Raw genomic sequence first — 22,260 nt, forward strand, 5'->3', positions numbered from 1 at the left:
AAGCTAACCATGGTATTATCAAAGGCTCCAGGCGGGAAACTGTCGAACGCTCCTTCTATATCATGAAAATCTCTAAGGGCAAGTCCTGTATGCCCAAGGGACTCCGCCGCCGTGATGTGGTGGTACCACACCGTGGCTCATGGGATGAATTTCCGGGAAAAGTATCATCCTAAATTTAGAAAAAAGTTTTTTTTCAATTAGAAAAAAGGTTCTCTAATCAGGATTCCCCCTCACAAAAGATTTTGCAAACACTCCGAGTGTAATTCATCTGCCTTGCGGATGCCGGAGTAAAATATTTAGGTCCTTTTCCGCAAATTTGTAGCAGAAATTAAAAAGGAGCACGATGCTAATTGAATTTATTTATTTGAAGGAACTCCCTTATTTGCTTAAACATCTTCTCAAGGAATTTTGCTTGACGATGCTTATCTGAAAATTCACTCATAAGTTGACTAACTTTACCCTTTTGCTCTGAGCAATTGCTCATATTCTGCAACTCACTCAAATCTCATTTCTCTCATAAATAAGTGAGCCCAGTATTTACTTGTTTTAGGTATGGAAAATTATTATAATTCGAACCAGCTTGATGACTTCTTATTTGTTATCGACAGGTTATAGATATGTTATCGATTTTTAATGAATTTACATCAGTATGTATTTCTTAACAAACAAATGAGTAGTCGAAAACAAATCGATAACATACCAATTAAAATTTTGCTGCCAAACACGATAGGAAATCCCTAACGTTTCGATTACAAATCGATAATAATTCGATGAAAACTCAATGGCTTTAGCAAATATATAACTTTTGATAAATTTCGAAATAAACAAACAGATAAATTTTTTAAACCAAATCGACAAAATTCCGATAAAAATTGTTGGCATTACTATTACAAACATTTATATATTTATTATATTGTTCATAATAAATCGATAGCTATTTCAAAACATATTGATAATACCCTTTTGATAACAAATCCATTACACGTCGGTAAAGTTGATATGTTTTGTTATCGTTAGCAAATTGATAACACTTGGAAAACAAATCGATAACCCGTCAATACCATATAGATATTAATATATAAATTATATGATAACAAATCGATAACTTTTCCCTAAAAAATCGATAAAGCACCGATAACATAATAGTAGCACTTTGATAACAAATCGAAAACTTGTTGATAACATATCGATCAATTTTTGAAAAAATATCGATACCCTTAAAATAACAAATCTGCTACTAGTATATATCTCGGCGATATAAGAGTTATAACAAACCAATAACTCAACGATAACAAACCGTTAACACTTCGATTACAAATTTATCACATGCCGTCCGGTTTCGGTCACGGCTTCGGTTTGAGTTTTAATCTTTCACTTTCCCCTCTCATTTTATTTTTCCTCTCCTATTCTCTCTCTAAGTAGACAACTGAAAAAGAGAAAGTCCTCTCTCGACAATCAAAAATCGCGATCTAGAGGTGAAGGTATAGTGATGAGCTGTAGGATAGTGCCAAAGCAAGCTAGGTCATGTTATGGGAATGAACGAACTCGCTCCAGTCAAGAAATTATTTCAGTCGACACCGCAGTTTGGAAGTAGAGGAATGGGGAGAACTTAACTGAGTTTGGAGAGTCATTTTGCGGAAGACTCGATACCTCTTGTTGCTTCCAATTGGCGTCAGTTATCGCAGAATAGGAATAGCTGGCGTGACTTGTTATGAAATGGCCAAAATCGCTTAGGCGGTTCAGCGTCAGTTAATGATAATAATCATATTTTCTCCTAGCACAACCTTTCGTTTCCTTTTTTTCTTTTCTTTTCTTTTCCTTTTCTTATCCGATTCCGCAATTTTTCCATTTTTAAATTCGAAACGCTAATATTTCGTTCCTCTCTAGCTGCACTTCATCTGATAAGCTTTACGAATTTGATTACTTTCTAATTAAATAAAATATGGAAGACCATAAACTATATAATTGATGTGAAGTTGTTTATCAGTTATTTGTAAAAAAAAAAAAACTACTTTTTTAAAACGAAATTTTCATTTTAACGAGATAAGCTGTTACTTCTACACAAACCATATAAATATTGTTGAGTTCGCTGTTAATGTCAGTGTAAGAGCGTAACACACCAACAAAAGTACAGAGCAAAATGAAGCTCCACTTTGTATGTTTTTTCTTAATCTTATTTCTTGGGATGACTTTGTTCAATGGAGAGGCAGAAGCGGTGAGTTATAAATAATAAATTAAAGAGGCTTGAGTTGTCTTTTATCAAACGTTAATCAAATGAGCTATCTGGGTTCATTATGTGAAAAGGGAAGCTACTTGAGAAGTTGTTTAACACACTATTTAGGAGTCTAACTATCGCAAAAAGTAGTTGCCGATATCCTTCGAACGTCCTTTTCAAGTATGCGTTTATGCAAAGAAGCTTTTTCATGAAATGATATAATCTTAAGCATACTTTAAGGGGCTTCACCGCAGTTAGCAGACAAAACTATGTGAAAACGACTTCAGAGCTTTCAGAGCTCAAAAGGACGTTATAATGAAAAATTAAGTTTTCCAGAATCAAAGTTATGAAACATAAATTTTACACAATAATGATGTTTACAATTATCAAAAAAAAAAAAAAAAAATTTAAATATAAGGCCTGATAACCCCCTAAAAGATTTTGGGCCGAGCTTTTCTTCCAATTTGTACCGTATTCCTCTTAATTTTTCCTAAAATCTGCTGGGACCTACATGTTTTATGCCGACTCCGAATGGTATCTGCAAGGTAGATTAGCAAATAAATCGTATAGAAATCGCATAGATGAGCCTTCACTAAGTTAACAAGCTTTTTTGGCAGAAATACACTGGGGGCGCGTAAGTGCTCCAAAAACATGATTTCATAGAAGTTCCGTAAGCATACGAAGCAGACACGAAGAGATGTTGTTGTTGTATTTACAATATGGGGAGTGTCAACGATGTTGATGGTCCTTTGCATGATATAGATCCGGTACCTTCCGGTAACAAGCACCATTAATATACTAGCCCGACCATCTCGAGAACGATTTATTTAGCCACATTAAACCTTCTATTTCAAAAATAGTCCGCGAGAGGAAGGAAAGGCTGAATCTATCTGATTTTCAGTAGAAATAAATTTATCACGAATTTTGCAGAATTCAGCGAAAAATATAAATATTGAAATTGTCAATGAACGATTTTTTTGACCCCTTGTTTTTGTAACTATTTTCTGAGGCCCAGTCTTTGTGTGCATTCGCGTTGGAGCTTTGCTATTAGCACAAACACTCAATATAGCGGCTCAATCGAAAAGAATCCCGACTGCATAATGACGAAATACATAATCCATACACAACCAAATCCCGATCATAATAATTTGCTTCAAATATGACACAGGCTAACCTTCATTGAATAGTAGTGAGTCTTACCAACTTTTTTATTTCTTCTGCAGTCAACTACTTAGTATCCTAATATCGTCCAACTCTCAAACAAAACTATAGCAAAATTTTGGTGACGTGTCGTAATCTCAATGGAACTAGCATCAGCTGACATAAATACGCTTTTGAAATGGATTTAATATCAAAGAGAATCAATGGCTTTAATTCCGAATTCAAAAGATAATTAACATCAATTAGTTTTTTTTTTTTTAAGCGAAATAAGTTCCGAAAAACTTTTTCTCCGATTTGACATACATTTTTTTTTTTTCAAAAAGCGAATTAATGTCAAAAGTCCTTATGGACATCATTGCCGATCTTTAGAATAAAAGTCGCACAAATTTTAATTCCTAATATTTGTTGTCTATTACAAGAAAATTTGAAATATGTTTTAACATTAATTATTACTAGTATCACTTGTGGCCAAATTCGAGCAGCTTGTATTTTTTTCAACTCAATCTATGCATCAGGTGTTGGGCAAAGTAGTCTAACTTACTTAACCTTTTCTTTTAATTTCATCTAAGACTTTGTACGTTATAACGTTTTTGTATGGAGCTCCTTAAAAAAAATATAAGAAATATGTAAAACAAAATGAAATTGACATAGAATTTGGTGAAATTACTTGAAGTGGAGTTCAAAAATAGGTTTTTACACACCACCCGGAAAGTCCCCGTTGGTGCGCTACCGAAGTTAGTGTTGCGTGCTCGGTTCCCCAGTAGGCCTATATCGCCCATTTACCTCAATAGTGTCATAATTAAAAAAAAATGAACTTTTAGTTAAAAACGAAGAAATTTGCAAAAGGAATTTAGCCTATTTCACACCACCCGTTAGGTATGCAATTGGCGCTTTACCGAGTTTAATTTTGTATAAATACATATGTAATATGTAAGTGTGACGCAAAACGAAAATTTCGAATGGAATAAAGTATGCCTTCATAAAAAATCAAATAAAAATATAAAAAATATGTAATGAGAAACAAGGAAGAATTTACTAAAAAAATGTTAATGAAAGAAAAAAAAAATAAAGTACTTGAAGTGCGAAAAAATTAAGTGAAGTGAATAAACAGTTCCATATAAAACCGCATTAAGTGCACTTAGACTTTTTCCGGGTTTTAATATTTTCATTGTGGAAATATGAAGATTCTAATGTTCGGATATTTAATGTTGGGATTCCCATTGATATTTATGTACGTAATTAATCTGTATTAAATTTGTAAACACTCCTCATCCTTTCATGAATATATATGACCATATCTACCATAAAATATCGTCTGTGAACGATATAATACTAAGATATAATAAAGCAGAATAAATTAGAAAGAAAAGAAAATCGAACAAAAACATTGAAATTATTCACGCAAATATATTTACTAAAATAAAATTGATTTCATAACTTGATTTCATAACATAAAATTAGGGTTCTGGGATCTAAGCATCCGATTAATGGGCATATAATCCAAAAAAGTTAGCCTTATAATAAATAAAGTGGGTAATATACTGCCTATGCAATACGGCCGCTGTGATGCCAGTTGCCGTTTTGACCTAAACTCAAAAACGTTTTTTTCGTTTAATATACAACGGCGGCCACCGTGGTGTGATGGTAGCGTTCTCCGCCTACCACACCGTATGCCCTGGGTTCGCACCCCGGGCAAAGCAACATCAAAATTTTAGAAATAAAGTTTTTTAATTAGAAGAAAATTTTTCTAAGCGGGGTCGCCCCTCGGCAGTGTTTGGCAAGCGCTCCGGGTGTATTTCTGCCATGAAAAGCTCTCAGTGAAAACTCATCTGCCTTGCAGATGCCGTTCGGAGTCGGCATAAAACATGTAGGTCCCGTCCGGCCAATTTGTAGGGAAAATAAAGAGGAGCACGACGCACATTGGAAGAGAAGCTCGGCCTGAGATCTCTGCGGAGGTTATGGCGCCTTACATTTATTTATTTTTTATACATCGTGAAAATTTCCGAATCAGTCAAGTTGCATTTCAATAATAATAAAATAAGTTGAAATAAAAGATTATATAATAAAATAAATTAGCATAAAAGATAATCTAAAAAATTTAATGTTGTATTTTTGTAGCAATTTTTTTTTTTTTTTTTTTGTTCAGTATAAGACGTACTTTATCTAAAATGAGGATTAAATCTGCAAATGCAAAAACATCTTCTGGCAAATTTGCCATTAATTGTTTTAAATAAATTTAGTTAGATTCAACAAAAGTTAACTCAATAATTGTGATTTCATATTTTTTTGAAAGCAGCTAAAATAAAATGGGCCGGTCGAAAATTAATTCTATTTAATTTTTTTTGTACGCTACAAATTATTTTGGAACAATATTTTAGGATTTTGGTAGAGGCCACTATAGGTAAGTGGCAACAATGGGGAATCATGTTCACCGTCTGGCACGTACGCATATGTGGTGAAACATTTTAGCAACACTGCGTAGTAGCTTTCCGAATTTCGAATTCGGTGGGGTTACATAATATGTTGGTTTGTGTTTTAGAGCACTTGTATACTTAGTCCTTGAATTGTTTGAATTTACAAAAAACTTTTTCTATTAATTATAAACAAATAGAGTATTATTTGTTAACAAATTTAAGCCTATGCACAGCGGCTGATCCATACGATTCGATTCATATAATTTTTATATGATTTTACGTATGTTAAGTATGAGAAACAGTATGTATGGAAATTTTGTTAGCGTACTAATATATAGATAATAAACAAGTAAAGGTGTCCAAGTTCGGGTGTAACCGAACATTACATACCGAACATTACATACATTTGAAATGCTGTTGTTGTTTGTTTTGTGTGCTTAATAGTGTTACAAGGCTGCGCAATAATACATATACATATGGTTCTATTTGAACTAATTTTTCTTCGAGTTAAGGCTCCCGAAACAAAGAAAATTGCTTTGTCATAAAAGGGGCGGTGTCATACCCATTTTTTGTAAATTTGAAGTTTTTCCAATTTATTGTTATAAATCCACTTGGGAAATGAAATACCATTGATATAAAGCACTTCTTTGCAAGCATATAGCTTATTTTTTTCATCCACGACCCTTTTAAAAATGTTTTATATAAAAGTGGGCGTGGTCCTTCACCGATTTCGTTAATTTTTCTTCAAAACATTCCTTATAGTAAAGGCAACGTCTATGCCTGAACTTAGTCACGATAGGTTAAACGATTTTTGATTTACGATTAATAATATTTGTAAAATACATTTTGTCACATGTGGGCGGTGCTACGCCCATTTTAAACAATTTTTTCAAATTTTTATCAAGACATGGCTCAATCAAATTTTTTTTCGATACTTTTGATTTTGAGCTATATAAGGATACATCTATCTCGATTCCGTTATACCTGTACAACCAACCGTTATCCAAAAAAGTTATAATACCCTTTGTACAAGTACAGCTGGGTATAAAAAACGCCGCAGGCAAAAAGTTTCTATTCATATTACGATACGATATTAATATATTTTCCGCGGGGTTTTAATTCCAAATTTTCTATTCATATTACGATGCAATTTTCGAATAAATTCCAAAAATAAAAAAAAATCGCCTTAGGCAAAAATTTGGAATAAAAAACCGCGCTTTTTGGAATCTCTTTATATCGTGTCGTAATATAATAAGAAAAGATGGAATTAAAAATTGCGCGAATTTTTATTTAAAATTTTTCGCTGCGGCCAATAAAAAAAAATTTATTTGGCCAGCTCAAGGTCACATTTGAACTAACAAGCGCAATGCAAGTCATAGCCTTATTACTGCCAGCTCCGTTTTTCATGGGCAGCGTTAAATAGTAGTGTATTTAATTCAATTGAGATTAGTTCTCTTTCGAATTTGGAATTAATGGCATTGACATTAATTCTCTTTCAAAATAGCATTAATGTCAAATTACGTTAGTTCCATGGATTCTGATGCACGTCACCAAAATATTATATCTCACAAATTTGTTTTTTTTTTTTTCATTTCAGTACGGGTCCGGTTTAACCAGCATAAATAATCATTTGGAAAATATACTCTCTAGCTTTGGAAATTTTGAAGAGAAATTTGAACAATTTTTAGCAGCTTATAAAAAAATAAACAAACTCAGAAAATGATGTAAGATAAATTGATGTAAAATAAAATATTTCTGTTAATAAAGCAATTTAAGTCGCGTTTGTAATTTAAGAGCGACACAAACTTGTATCTGCATCTTGAAGGACTTTCGTTTGGCATTGATTGCTTGTTTTTTCAAAAATTTTTTTCATTTCCTACAACTTAATAACTTTAATGAAGAGGGGTTATCGAGGCAAGTCAATAACCAAAAGATGAAGTGGTGTAATTATGCATTGAATACCGCAACTCACTAAACCATGTGCACCCCGAATATGAAATGCGGTCATGAAGCTGTGTGAATGTCTTACATTAGGACAGGGAATCGCGGTATCCAGTTAAGCTCCAAGGAAGTTTTCAGAGTACAATCCGTCTAGATTTCCAACTGTGTCATAGTCATCTCTTTCGGAGTAACTATTCGCGTTAGGAAAAGTGAAAATCACAACCCAGCGTAAACATTGGATATGCGCCATAAGCATGAAAACAGAAACTTAAAAAAAATTTAAGCTTGTTGTTGTTGTTGTAGCGATAAGGTTACTTCCCGAAGGTTTTGGGGAGTATTATCGATGTGATACTCCTTTCCGGATACAGATCCGCTACGCTCCGGTAACACAGCACCATTAAGGTGCTAACCCGACCATCTCGAGAACGATTTATATGGCCACATTAAACTTTCAGGCCATCCCTCCCTCCCCACCCCCAAGTTCCATTAGGAGCATGGGGTCGCCAGAGCCTTGTCTGGTGGTGAAACAGGATTTGCCACGTATAGGTGGGATTGACAATTGGGAGTTGGAGAAGCTATATATTGCGCAGGTAACCTGAAAGAGTTGCGCTACACAGCCCCTTGAATCTGGTATTTTAGTCGCCTCTTATGACAGGCATACCTACCGCGGGTATATTCTGACCCCCTAACCCACTGGATTTTTTTTCTAAATTGCTTCTAAAATTAAAGATTCGCATGGTACGATGACATCATCTTAATAAATAAAATTAAGACAGTTATTTAAGGCGCACTGCCTAAAGTCCAGTGTCTGTTACGTCCTTAATTTCTCCGTCTGTAAAAATATGTCAAATAGGCATACAAAATAGTCCCCTTTTGCAAAATTACCCACTTCAAAAAATGGGACACATACCCAAAAAAATACACGCCAGACTCCAAATACAGAAGCGCCAAAATCGTTAAAACGGCCCTAATACAAGATACGTATTAAGTTATTGAAATTCCTTATCAGTAGGTAATATTAAAAAAAATTTCAAATAGAATTTCAATCTGAATAACAATTTATGACCTTAAAAATTCCGCGACAACTCATATAAATACTTGAACTTGCGATAAGCTCTGGCTGCTAATTAAAATTAGAGTGTAATGAAGGTACACTTTGTATGTTACCTCTTGTTCTACCTTTTGTCCTTACTCGGTTCAATGTAACTGTAAAAGTTGTTGTAAGTAAGCTTGACAATAAATGAGATAAAAGCTAGAAGGGTGTGTATATCTTATAACTTTAAACGAGCAATTCTTGTTTGTTTGTTTAGCCGAACGATCTGGAGAACGGCTCAACCGATTTAATTGAAATTTGGCACAGAGATAATGTATCACCTTCTAAGACTTTATACCTAGGTATTGCCACTCAGAATGTTTCACAAGGTTGCCACCTAATCGAAATTTAAAAAAAGCATGAGATATGCCGATATGGGTATCACGAAACGAAAGGTATTTCACTCGGCATTACAATAGGGACATTTTTGACTAGGGTTGCCATTTAGGGTTGGGGTAGTTAGACGAAATAGCACTCTAATTCTATTAAAGCTTTAAAGGAGAACATTAAAGTTAAAAATCATAGTAAAAATCTTACATATGATTCCACTTAATTTTAAATAATTTTCTCTTAAATGAATAATTGCAATTTCTCACAGATTACTATTAGAAAGATTTCTCAGCACAACGAAACGTTGCCGAGCAAAGCTCGGTCGCCCAGGTACTAATTTTTTTATACTGTGGCCCGTGCCCCTGCGCTGCAACAATTCAGTTGCACAGAAGTTGGTTAATGAGTTAAAGCAGAGCTACCACCCCCACTTCCAAGCAAACCAGGGTATTATCAAAGGCTCCAGGCGGGACTCTGTCGAACGCTCCTTCGATATCAAGAAAAGCGTCAAGGGCAAGTTTTGTATGCCCAAGGGACACCGCTGCCGTGATGTGGTGGTAGCGTGCTCCACCTACCACACCGTGGGTCCTGGGTTCAATTTCCGGGAAAAGTATCATCCTAAATTTAGAAAAGTTTTTTTTTTCAATTAGAAAAAAGGTTCTCTAATCAGGATCCCCCCTCAGAAACAATTTGGCAAACACTCCCAGTGTAATTCATCTGCCTTGCGGATGCCGGAGTAAAATATTTAAGTTCCTTTCCGCCAATTTGAAGGAAAAATTAAAAAGGAGCACCACGCAAATTGTATTCATTTATTTCAAAGAACCCCCTTATTTGCTTAAAAATCGAGTACAGGACTTCTGAAAGAATCTTTCTTGACGATGCTTATTTCAAAGTTCACTTATAAGTTGACTAACTTTACCGTTTTGCGCTGAGTATTCCCTCATATCCTGCCACTCACTCACAATCTCATTTCTCTCATAAAGGAAGTATTTACTTGTTTTATCTATGGCAAATTATTACAATTCTAACCAGCTTGATGACGCCGTCCAATTGGCTTCTTATTTGTTATCGACAGGTTACGGATATGTTATCGATTTTATAATGAAGTTACATCAGTATGTATTTCATAACAAACAAATGAGTAGTCGAAAATAAATCGATAACATACCAATTAAAATTTTGCTGCCAAGCACGATAGGAAATCGCTAACTTTTCGATTACAAATCGATAATAATTCGACGAAAACTCAATGGCTTCAGCAAATCTATAACTTTTGATAAGATTTTGATAAATTTCGAAATAAACAAACAGATAACTTTTTTAAACCAAATCGACAAAATTCCGATAAAAATGGTTGGCATTACTATAACAAACACATATCTTTTTGATAATAAATCGATAGTTTTTCAAAACATATTGATAATACTCTTTTGATAAAAAATCCATTACACGTCGGTAAAGTTGATATGTTTTGTTATCGTTATTATTGATAACACTTGGAAAACAAATCGATAACTCGTCAATACCATATAGATATTAATATATAAATTATATGATAACAAATCGATAACTTTTCGCAGAAAAACATAATAGTAGCACTTGGATAACAAACCAAAACTTGTTGATACCATATCGATCACTTTTTGAAAAAATATCGATACTCTTACAATAACAAATCTGTTACTCGTACATATAAGGTACTCGGCGATATAAGGGATATAACAAACCAATAACTCAACGATAACGAACCGGTAACACTTCGATTACAAATTCACCACATGCCGTCCGGTTTCGGTTACGGCTTCGGTTTTGAATTTTAATCTTTCATTTACCCCTCTCATTTTATTTTTCCTCTCCTATTCTCTCTCTTAGAAGACAATTGAAAAAGTGAAAGTCCTCTATCGACAAATAAAAAACACGCTCTAGTGGTGAAGGTATAGTGATGAGCTTTAGGACAGTGCCAAAACTAGCTAGGTCATGTTATGGGCATGGACGAACTCGCTCCAGCCAATTAATATTTTCAGTCGACACCGCAGTTTTGAGGGAGAGGAATGGGGGGATCTTTACTAAGTTTGGAGAGTCATTTTGCGGAAGACTCGATACCTCTTGTTGCTTCCAATTGGCGTCAATTATCGCAGAATAGGAATAGCTGGCGTGACTTGTTATGAAGCGGCCAAAATCGCTTAGGCGGTTCAGCGTCAGTTAATGATAATAATCATATTTTCTCCTAGCACAAGCTTTCGTTTCCTTTTCTTTCTTTTCTTTTCCTTTTCATATCCGATTCCGCAATTTTTCCATTTTTAAATTCGAGACGCTAATATTTTGTTCCTCTCTAGCTGCACTTCATCTGATAAGCTTTACGAATTTGATTACTTCCTAATTAAATAAAATATGGAAGATCATAAAATAAATAATTGATGTGAAATTATTTATCAGTTATTTGTAAAAAAAAAAAAAATATTTTAAAACGAAATTTTCATTTTAACGAGATAAGCTGTTACTTCTACACAAACCATATAAATATTGTTGAGTTCGCTGTTAATGTCAGTGTAAGAGCGCAACACACCAACAAAAGCACAGAGAAAAATGAAGCTCCACTTTGTATATTTTTTCTTAATCTTATTTCTTGGGATGACTTTGTACAATGGAGAGGCAAAAGCGGTGAGTTATTAATAATAAATTAAAGAGGCTTGAGTTGTCTTTTATCAAACATTAATCAAGTGAGCTATCTGGGTTCGTTATGTGAAAAGGGAGCTACTTAAGAAGGTGTTTAACACACTACTTAAGAGTCTAACTATCGCAAAAAGTAGTTGCCGATATCCTTCGAACGTCCTTTTCAAGTATGCGTTTATGCAAAGAAGCTTTTTCATGAAATGATATAATCTTAAGCATATTTTATGGGGCTTAAACACGGTTAGCAGACAAAGTCATGAAACATAAATTTTACATAATAATAATGTTTACAATTATCGAAAAAAATATAAATAAATATAAGGCCTGATACCGCCAAAGAGATTTTTGGTCAAGCTTATCTTCCAATTTGCGTCGTACTCCTCTTAATTTTTCCTAAAATCTACTGGGAGCTACATGTTTGACGCAGGCTCCGAATGGCATCTGCAAGCTAGATTAGTAAATAAATCGTATGGAAATCGCATATATGAGCCTTTACTAAGAAGCTTTTTTGGAAGAAATACACTGGGGGCACGCAAATGCTCCAAAAACATGACTTCATAGAAGTTCCGTAAGGATACGAAGCAGACACGAAGAGATGTTGTTCTTGTATTTACAATATTTGGGGAGTGTCATCGATGTTGATGGTCGTTTGCATGATATAGATCCGGTACGTTCCGGCAACAAGCACCATTATGGTACTAGCCCGACCATCTCGAGAACGATTTATATGGCCACATTAAACCTTCTATTTCAAAAATTGTCCGCGGGTGGAAGGAAAGGCTGAATCTACCTACTTTTTAGTAGAAATAAATTTATCAGGAATTTTGAGAATTCAGCGAAATAGATAAATATTAAAATTATCAATGAGCGATTTTTCCGACCCCTTGTTTTTTGTAACTATTTTCTGAGGCCCAATCTTTGTGTGCATTCGTGTTGGAGCTTTGATATTAGCACAAACACTCAGTAGAGCGACTCAATCGAAAAGAATCCCGACTACATAATGACGAAATACATAATCCATACACAACCAAATCCCGATCATAATAATTTGCTTAAAATATCACACAGGCTAAACTTCATTGAATAGTAGTGAGTCTTAGCAATTTTTTTATTTGTTATGCAATCAAGTACTTAGTTTCCTAATATCGTTCAACTCTCAAATAAAACTATAGCAAAAGTTTGGTGACGTGCAATAGTCTCAATGGAACTAGCATCAACTGACATAGATACGCTTTTGAAGGAGATTTAATCTCAAACAGGATCAATGACATTAGTTCCAAATCCAAAAGAGAAATAACGTCAATTAGTTTTTTGTTTAAGCGAATTAAATTCAGAAAAACTTTTTCTCCGATTTGACATACATTTTTTTTCCAAAAGCGAATTAATGTCAAAAGTTCTTATGGACATCATTGCCGATCTTAAGAATAAAAGTCGCACAAATTTTAAGCTGTCTAAGTTCGGGTGTAACCGAACATTACATACCCAGCTGTACGCTTGAAATGCTGTTGTTGTTTGTTTTGTGTGCTTAATAGTGTTATAAGGCTGCGCAATAATACACATACATATGGTTCTATTCTGAACTATTTTTTCTTGGAGTTAAGGCTCCCGAAATATAGAAAATTGCTTTGGCATAAAAGGGTGGTGAAATGCCCATTTTTTTAAATTTGAAATTTTTCCAATTTATTGTTATAAATCTACTTGGGAAATGAAATACCATTGATATAAACCTTTTGTTTCTAAAGATATAGCTTACTTTATTCATCCAGGACCTTTTTAAAAAAGTTTTATATAAAAGTGGGCGTGGTCCTTCACCCATTTCGTTAATTTTTCTTCAAACCATTCCTTATAGCAAAGGCAAAGTCTCTGCTCGAATTTTGTTACGATAGATGTAACAATTTTAATTTACGATTAGTAATAATTGCAAAATTCTTTTTGTCAAAAGTGGGGAGTACTACGCCCATTTTAAAAAATTTTTTCAAATTTTTATCAAGAGTCTCTATATCAGTCCACACGTCAAATTTCAACATTCTAGGTGTACACATTTATTAAATAATCAGGTTTTTGTGTTTTCCAAAATGTTATACATATGAAAAGTGGGCCTGCTTAACATCCGATTTCTCTTATTTTCAATACCAATCTATTCTGGGTCCAGATAAGCTCGTGTATCAAATTTGGTGAATATATCTCAAGTTATCGTGTTAAATGACAGACGGACATAGCTCAATCAAATTTTTTTCGATACTGATGATTTTGGTATATGGAAGTCTATATCTATCTCGATTCCTTTATACCTGTACAACCAACCGTTATCTAATAAAAGTTATAATACCCTGTGTACAAGGTACTAGTCTTATTACTGCCAGCTCCGTTTTCATGGGTAGCGTTAAATAGTCCCAAAGTGTATTGAAGTCAATTGACATTAGTTCTCTTTCGGATTTGGAATTAATGTAATTTACACTAATTCTATTTCAAAATCGCATTAATGTCAAATTACGTTATTTCCATTGATTCTAATGCACGTCACCAAAATGTTATCCCTCACAAATATGTTTTTTTTTTCTTTTCAGTTCGGGACCGGTTTAACCAGCATAAATAATAATTTGGAAAATATACTCTCTAGCTTTCGAAATTTTGAAGAGAAATTTGAACAATTTTTAGCAGATTATAAAAAAATAAACAAACTCTGAAAATTATGTAAGATAAATTGATGCAAAATAAAATATTTATGTTAATAAAGCAATTTAAGTCAAGTCTGTACTTTGAGAGCGACACAAACTTGTATCTGCCTATTGGACATCGAGGAATTTCATTTGGCATTGATTGCTAGTTTTTTCAAAAATTTGTTTCATTTCCTACAACTTATTCACTTTAGTGGACAGGGGTTATCGAGGTAAGTCAATAACCAAAAGATGAAGTGGTGTAATTATCCATTGAATACCACAACTCACTAAACCATGAGCACCCCGAATATGAAATGCGGTCATGAGGCTGTGTGAATGTCTTACATTAGGACAGGGAATCGCGGTATCAAGTTAAGCTCCAAGGAAGTTTTCAGAGTACAATCCGTCTAGATTTCCAACTGTGTCATAGTCATCTCTTTCGGAGTAAGTATTCGCGTTAGGAAAAGTGAAAATCACAACCCAGCGTAAACATTGGATATGCGCCATAAGCATGAAAACAGAAACTTAAAAAAAATTTAAGCTTGTTGTTGTTGTTGTAGCGATAAGGTTACTCCCCGAAGGTTTTGGGGAGTATTATCGATGTGATGCTCCTTTTCCGGATACAGATCCGGTACGCTCCGGTAACACAGCACCATTAAGGTGCTAACCCGACCATCTCGGGAACGATTTATATGGCCACATTAAACTTTCAGGCCATCCCTACCTCCCCACCCCCAAGTTCCATGAGGAGCATGGGGTCGCCAGAGCCTTGTCTGGTGGTGAAACAGGATTTGCCACGTATAGGTGGGATTGACAATTGGGTTTGGAGAAGCTATATATTGCGCAGGTAACCTGAAAGAGTTGCGCTACACAGCCCCTTGAATCTGGTATTTTAGTCGCCTCTTACGACAGGCATACCTACCGCGGGTATATTCTGACCCCCTAACCCACTGGATTTTTTTTCTAAATTGCTTCTAAAATTAAAGATTCGCATGGTACGATGACATCATCTTAATAAATAAAATTAAGACAGTTATTTAAGGCGCACTGCGTAAAGTGCAGTGTCTGTCACGTACTTAATTTCTCCGTCTGCAAAAATATGTCAAATAGGCATACACAATAGTCCCCTTATTCAAAATTACCCACTTCAAAAATGGGACACATACCCAAAAAAATACACGCCAGATTCCAAATACGGAAGCGCCAAAATCGTTAAAACGGCTCTAATACAAGATACGTATTAAGTCATTGAACTTCTTTATCAGTAGGTAATATTAAAAAAAAAATATGAAATAGAATTTCAATCTGAATAATAATTTATGACCTTAAAAATTCCGCCACAACTCATATAAATACTTGAACATACGATAAGCTCTAGCTGCTAATTAAAATTAGAGTGTAATGAAGGTACATTTTGTATGTTACCCCTTGTTCTACCTTTTGTGCTTACTCGGTTCAATGTAACTGTAAAAGTTGTTGTAAGTAAGCATGACAATAACTGAGATAATACCTAGAAAGATATGTATTTAATTTCTTATACTGTATCACATTAAAAAAAATTGTTTTTCTTCCGGCCTCTATGCCATTTTGGATCTGGACTATCTAACACAGATATAAACTCAAGAAACTTAGCTGAATCGTTTACAAAGTTCAGAAAAGATTTCGAAACACTTTCTGAAAAAAATAAAAATAAAAATAAGAACAAGTAAGGACGGGACTGTCTTCGGCTGTGCCGAAGACTTCATACCTTTCATGAATGGGGCTGAACAATAATCTTATCCCATTCGTAATCTCCAAATAATGCGCTGTATAAGATTATAAATATATAGTGAACAGATGTACATACGTAAACGATTTTAAGATAAATATAAAAAAATGGCAAAAAACCCCCTTATCTGAAAGATCGGTTGTATGGAATATATATTATATAGCTTGAATCGAAATGATTTTTGCAGGAAATTTTTTATGACATATTAGAATAAATATCACCAATTTTCACGTTTTTATATTGGAAACTAAGGGAAAAATGGCCAAAAATCTTTCTATCTGAACGATCGGTTGTATGGGATATAACTGTATATAGCTCCGATCAAAGTGATTTTCTCAGGATATCTTCTATGATATGTTAGAATATATATCACCGAGTTTCACGTTTATACTTTCCAAATTGCGGCAGGAATGACGAAAATGGTCTTATCTGAACGATCGGTTGTATGGGAGTTATATTGTCACGGATATTAGCATCACTAAGCTACACCATCACTAAGGCGATGCTAAGCGATATTTACGTCAATAATCAAATCATGTATACACATAAATAAAGCAGCCGAGAGATGTCACACACAGATGCATTTACTTATACGCCTATGTGTGCGCGAGAGTCTGTAAACTACAAACATTCACATCAATAATTCAATCATTATGTATCTACATAAACGAATAAATAATTGCGTCAACACATATGTACCATGTACGAATACGAGCAGCGGAGAGTCAATGCACTAACACATGCATATATCTGAGAAGTTTGAGAGCTACTGGACTAGTAGGTTCTGGAAGCGCCTAAAAGATGTATAAAATTGTGCAATTTTAGTTATAGCTGAGAAGTTTGAGAGCTCATGTACAATGCTAGTAGAATAGAAAATGCGAACGAGGAAACCAAAGAGTGTAAAAAGGCGACAGATGTAGAGGCGCTGTAATTCAGTTTGATTTGAGTTGTGAAGCAGTTACGACTAAGACGATATCTAGCGAGCAATAGCAGTATTATTTTGAATAGTAGAGTTTCATTTAAGCTATCAATTTGGTTATTAAGCTATTCGTTGCACAGTTTGAGTGCTATTGTGAAGTACTTCAATAAAGGCCATTTTTCCATTATTCAATATTGGAGTTATATATTCAACAGTTTAGCGTTACGAACCTAGCAAAAGGGCAAATAAGAAGATTTGCAGCAAAATCGTTACAATATGTTTTAGTGGTCCGATCCTACCGGATCCGACAAATGTCTAATATAATGCAAAAATACATCGTTGCACCAAGTTTCATTGAGATGTCTCAAAATTTGAGGGACTAGTTTGCGTTCAAAGAGACAGACGGACGGACATATGGACGGACGGATAGACGGACAGACGGAAATTGCTACATCAACTCAGTTCGTCGCCCTGATCAATTCGGTATACTTAATGGTGAGTCTGTCTTCTTTATTTCTCAACGTTACAAACATCGGACCAAAGTTAATATACCATTTCATGTTCATGAAAGGTATAATAATAATAACGATAATGAAGGACCAAAGACACCTCCCTAATTTTTTGCGACTATAAGATTTTACGTTTTTCAACGGCTTAAATGTTAAATTTTAAGTTCTTCAAAAACAAAGATTAATTAAAATTAAGCTTTTAAGATCAGCTACGATAAAAAAGTAGTTTTAAATAAATATGAAATGAACAAGTTAAAACTATGGTCCCGTAATGATCCACATAAATATTTTCCTAGGTTCAGCTGTTCCAAGGTGATGAGGTTTGCATGAAAATAAGATGAGATATGACTTGGTAAGAAATGATATGCAAAAGAAAGCTTCGGCTTGTAGACGATGCATTTGATAAGTTCTGCGCAGACGATGAGAGTATTTAATATATTTTAAGGTTTCCAGCCACTTTGTTGAAATCGACTCTGTTCGGCGTACTCATGTCATTTACTTAGCGACGGTCTCTTATATCTGTGGCGCGCTTTGTGAGTTTTAATTTAAAATAAATATTCTTTACTGGGCAGCAATTGTCAGCGTTATACCAATTTATATTCTGCCATGATCGCTTTGGCTGACTAAAGATTATTCCTTAACATTTTAAGATGCTATCTCTCATGTCCCAGTTGAGGCAACATCCGTATAAGCGACGCAAACTTATCAAAATAGCTTTGCGTGGCATACAAGAAGACTGCTGCTGAGTAGAACATCGGTTAAAAAAATAGTGAGGTAGTCAAAGTTTCGAGCCCACTAGAAAGTGCCAAACAGCAAAACTGTTTTTACGTATCTAATAACGAAAGAACCTCGAAATAGTCGAAAATTATTTCGAAGTTGCCCTAAACTGAACCTGACTTGATCCCCAAATGACGATGGAAAATACACAAGTTAGTTTATAAAATCTTTCCAAAATGACCCCGAAGTGAGCCAGATTGAACAAACAATATTGAAATAAACCTGAAAATATCCCTAAATATTCCTCAAATTCATAACGAAATGGCCTCAAACAGGCCCCCAAATTACAACGGAATAAACCCAAAGTAGACCCGACAACCTTTCTCAAACTACCATGGAAGTGCCGCAAAATAATTCTTATATGAGCCTGAAATAGCTCCCAAGAACATTTTAACTATAAGGCCCCAAAATTACCTAGAAATTCAGAAGCATTAAACCATTCTGAAACGGCACCAAATGGTCACTTAAACGTAAAAAATTGTTCCCAGTATCTTTTCGAAATGACCCGGAAGTTATCTGGAATGAACTCATATAATCCTGATGTTACCAAGAAATTACCCCGAAATATTACCAAAAACCGTTACGAAATTTCCCCAAACTGATCTCGAAATTACAACTGAAGGACCCCCAAAAAGTACCCTAACTCCTCTTCAAGCCACCGGAAAATAAATAAAAAATAAAGTAAATGTAAGGCGCGTTAACCTTCGAAGAGATTTTAAGCCCAGCTTCTGTTCCAATTTGCGTCGTGCTTCTTTCAATTTTTCCTACAAATTGACAGGACGGAGCCTACATATTTTATGCTGACTCCAAACGGCATCTGCAAGGCAGTTAAGTTTGCTTGCCAGACCACTGCAGATAATACCGAAATAAGCTCGATTTAAATCTCAAAATATTCCAGAAATAGTCCCCAAGACCAGTAGCGCCAAAATGAGCGAAATGATCGCTTGTCTCAAAAACTATTCAAAATACCCTTAATTGGCCCAGAAATGGCCCGATCATACCTCGAAATTGTCAATAGTACCATCCCGAAATAACCTCGAAACTACCCTGAATGGCCTTCTTTTAAGCCATATCGAAATAACAAAGAAATAGTCCTTACTGAAGTGAATGATTCCGAATTAACCACGAACACCGAATGAAGTATAAGCAATAAACTTTTTTAAGAAGATAATTTTAATTTAATATGGAAAAAAATCATTGAGTAAAAGGTAACCGGTATTTCATACTGTCGGTAGATAAGGCATCGGCGATATTTGCTTTTAGTGTTTTGTTTGCCAATATAGAAACAAAGAAGCAAAGGGAGGAATATGTAGCATGGATGGAGGAAGGAACGGTAGGGGAAAGGCCAATGAGAGGGATAGGGAATAAAAGGGAAAAAATAACGAACAGAGAGAGAAAACGAAGAAGTAGGGGCAGACGAAGAGAGAGAGAGAGATTGGGCTTATTTTTGGACAGAGCAACATAATTGAGGTAGGATATTTTATAACAACAACAATAGAAACTTGCTAGTATCTTGTATCTTTTTTTACAGAAAATTAAGGCTGCATTCAAAAACCAGCAAACCAGCATAGGACATCAATAGTCTTTGAGTGCAAAGTCTTAAATCAGGTAGCTTACCACTATAACCCACATTATACTTTGTCTGCTATTTATTAAAATACTTATATTTCTTGAAAATATATGTAGGGCATGCTTTTAGTTTTAATGTTTTAAATTTATTTTTAGTAAAACAGTTTTTTAACAATTTATCAAATAATTATAAACTAAATTAGAAGTTTCTATTTTGGCATTCTGAATTGAACTGAAAACATGTAAGGAAGGCTAAGTTTGGGTGTAACCGAACATTACATACTCAGCTGAGAGCTTTGGAGACAATATAAGGGAAAATCACCAAGTAGCAAAATGAACCTATGGTAGATAACCCTGGGATGTGTTTGTATGACATGGGTATAAAATGGAAGGTATTAAAGAGTATTTTAAAAGGGAGTGATCCTTAGTTCTATAGGTAGATGTATTTTCGAGATATCGCCATAAAGGTTGACAAGTGTTGACTCTAGAATGTGTTTGTACGGTATGGGTATCACATTAAAGGTATTAATGAGGGTTTTACAAGGGAGTGGCCCTTAGTTGTAGATATATGTGAAGGCGTTTTCGAGATATCGACCAAAATGTGGACCAGGGTGACCCAGAACATCATATTTCGGGTACCGCTAATTTATTTATATATGCAATACCACGAACAATATTCCTTCCAAGATTTCAGGGGCTTTTGATTTCGCCTTGCAGAACTTTTTCATTTTCTTCTACTTAATATGGTAGGTGTCACACCCATATTACAAAGTTTTTTCTAAAGTTATATTTCACCTACCTAACTACCTACCTATATTTTGCGTCAATAAACCAATCCAGTTACCATGTTTTATCCCGTTTTTCATATTTGGTATAGAATTATGCCATTTTTTTCATTTTTCGTAATTTTCGATACCGAAAAAGTGAGCGTGGTCATACTCGGATTTCGGCCATTTTTTATACCAAGATAAAGTGAGTTCAGATAAGTACGTGGACTAAGTTTAATAAAGATATATCGGCTTTTGCTCAAGTTATCATGTTAACGGCCGAGCGGAAGGGCATATAGTCGACTGTGTATTAAAACTGGGCGTGGCTTCCACCGATTTTGCCCATTTTCACAGGAAGCAATTATCGTTAAATAATCTATGCCTCTACCAATTTCACAAGGATTGGAGGTTTTTTGTTCGACTTATGGCATTAAAGGTATTCTAGACAAATTAAATGAAAAAGGGCGGAGCCATGCCCATTTTGAAATTTTCTTTTATTTTTGTATTTTGTTGCACCATATCATTACTGGAGTTGATTGTTTGCATAACTTACTTATATACTGTAAAGATATTAAATTTTTTGTTAAAATTTGACTTAAAAAAATATTTCTTTTTTAAAGTGGGCGTGTTCGTCATCCGATTTTGCACGATTTTATTTAACTCACATATAGTAACAGGAGTAATGTTCCTGCCAAATTTCATCATGATATCTTCAACGACTTCCAAATTACAGCTTGCAAAACTTTTAAATTACATTCTTTTAAAAGTGGGCGGTGCCACGCCCATTGTCCAAAATTTTACTAATTTTCTATTCTGCGTCATAAGGTCAACCCACCTACCGTGTTTCATCGCTTTATCCGTCTTTAGTAATGAATTATCGCACTTTTTCGTTTTTTCGAAATTTTCGATACGAAAAAGTGGGCGTGGTTATAGACCGATTTCATTCATTTTAAATTTTGATGTGGGATGAATGCCCAGGAACCTACATACCAAATTTCATCCAGATACCTCAAAATGTACCCAAGTTATCGTGTTAACGGACAGACGGACGGACGGACATGGCTAGATGAATTTCTTTTTTTTCCCAGATCATTTTGATATATAGAAGTCTATATCTATCTCGATTAGTTTATGTCGTTACGGATTACGGTTATGCGAACAAAATTAATATACTCTGTGAGCTCTGCTCAGCTGAGTATAAAAAAAATATCTATTACATTCATACATTTTCTAACAATCTTATCTCTGCTTTCTTAGGATCTTTTCAATATTTAACCACATAAAAAAGTTAAAGTTATACAAAGTATTTCAGTTTCTATTTCCTACATGTATATATTTAATATAACAGCATCAAATAAACGCAACACCTTGAAATTAGTAGAAGTGTGCCAAAATAATACGTATTGCTTAATTTACAATAAAAACAAACATACCGTATTCCCAAAGTAACACCTGAATTTTCCAAAA

The 22,260-nt window shown here is 34.5% G+C and overlaps 1 long non-coding RNA gene across 2 annotated transcripts; it reads left to right on the forward strand.

Annotated features, from left to right (window-relative positions):
- The first annotated feature begins 2,080 nt into the window (after positions 1-2,080).
- Positions 2,081-14,564, forward strand: LOC137243881 (uncharacterized). 2 transcript variants are annotated; one of them, XR_010950664.1, is made up of 3 exons: positions 2,081-2,215; positions 7,388-7,514; positions 14,392-14,564. It is a non-coding gene; the product is annotated as an uncharacterized lncRNA (long non-coding RNA). The 2 variants fall into 2 exon arrangements; XR_010950662.1 differs by lacking the exon at positions 14,392-14,564 and having other exon boundaries at positions 7,388-7,599.
- The last annotated feature ends 7,696 nt before the right edge of the window (positions 14,565-22,260 follow it).

Source organism: Eurosta solidaginis, chromosome 1 (genome assembly GCF_040869045.1).
Source record: "Eurosta solidaginis isolate ZX-2024a chromosome 1, ASM4086904v1, whole genome shotgun sequence".
Lineage (NCBI taxonomy): Eukaryota > Metazoa > Arthropoda > Insecta > Diptera > Tephritidae > Eurosta > Eurosta solidaginis.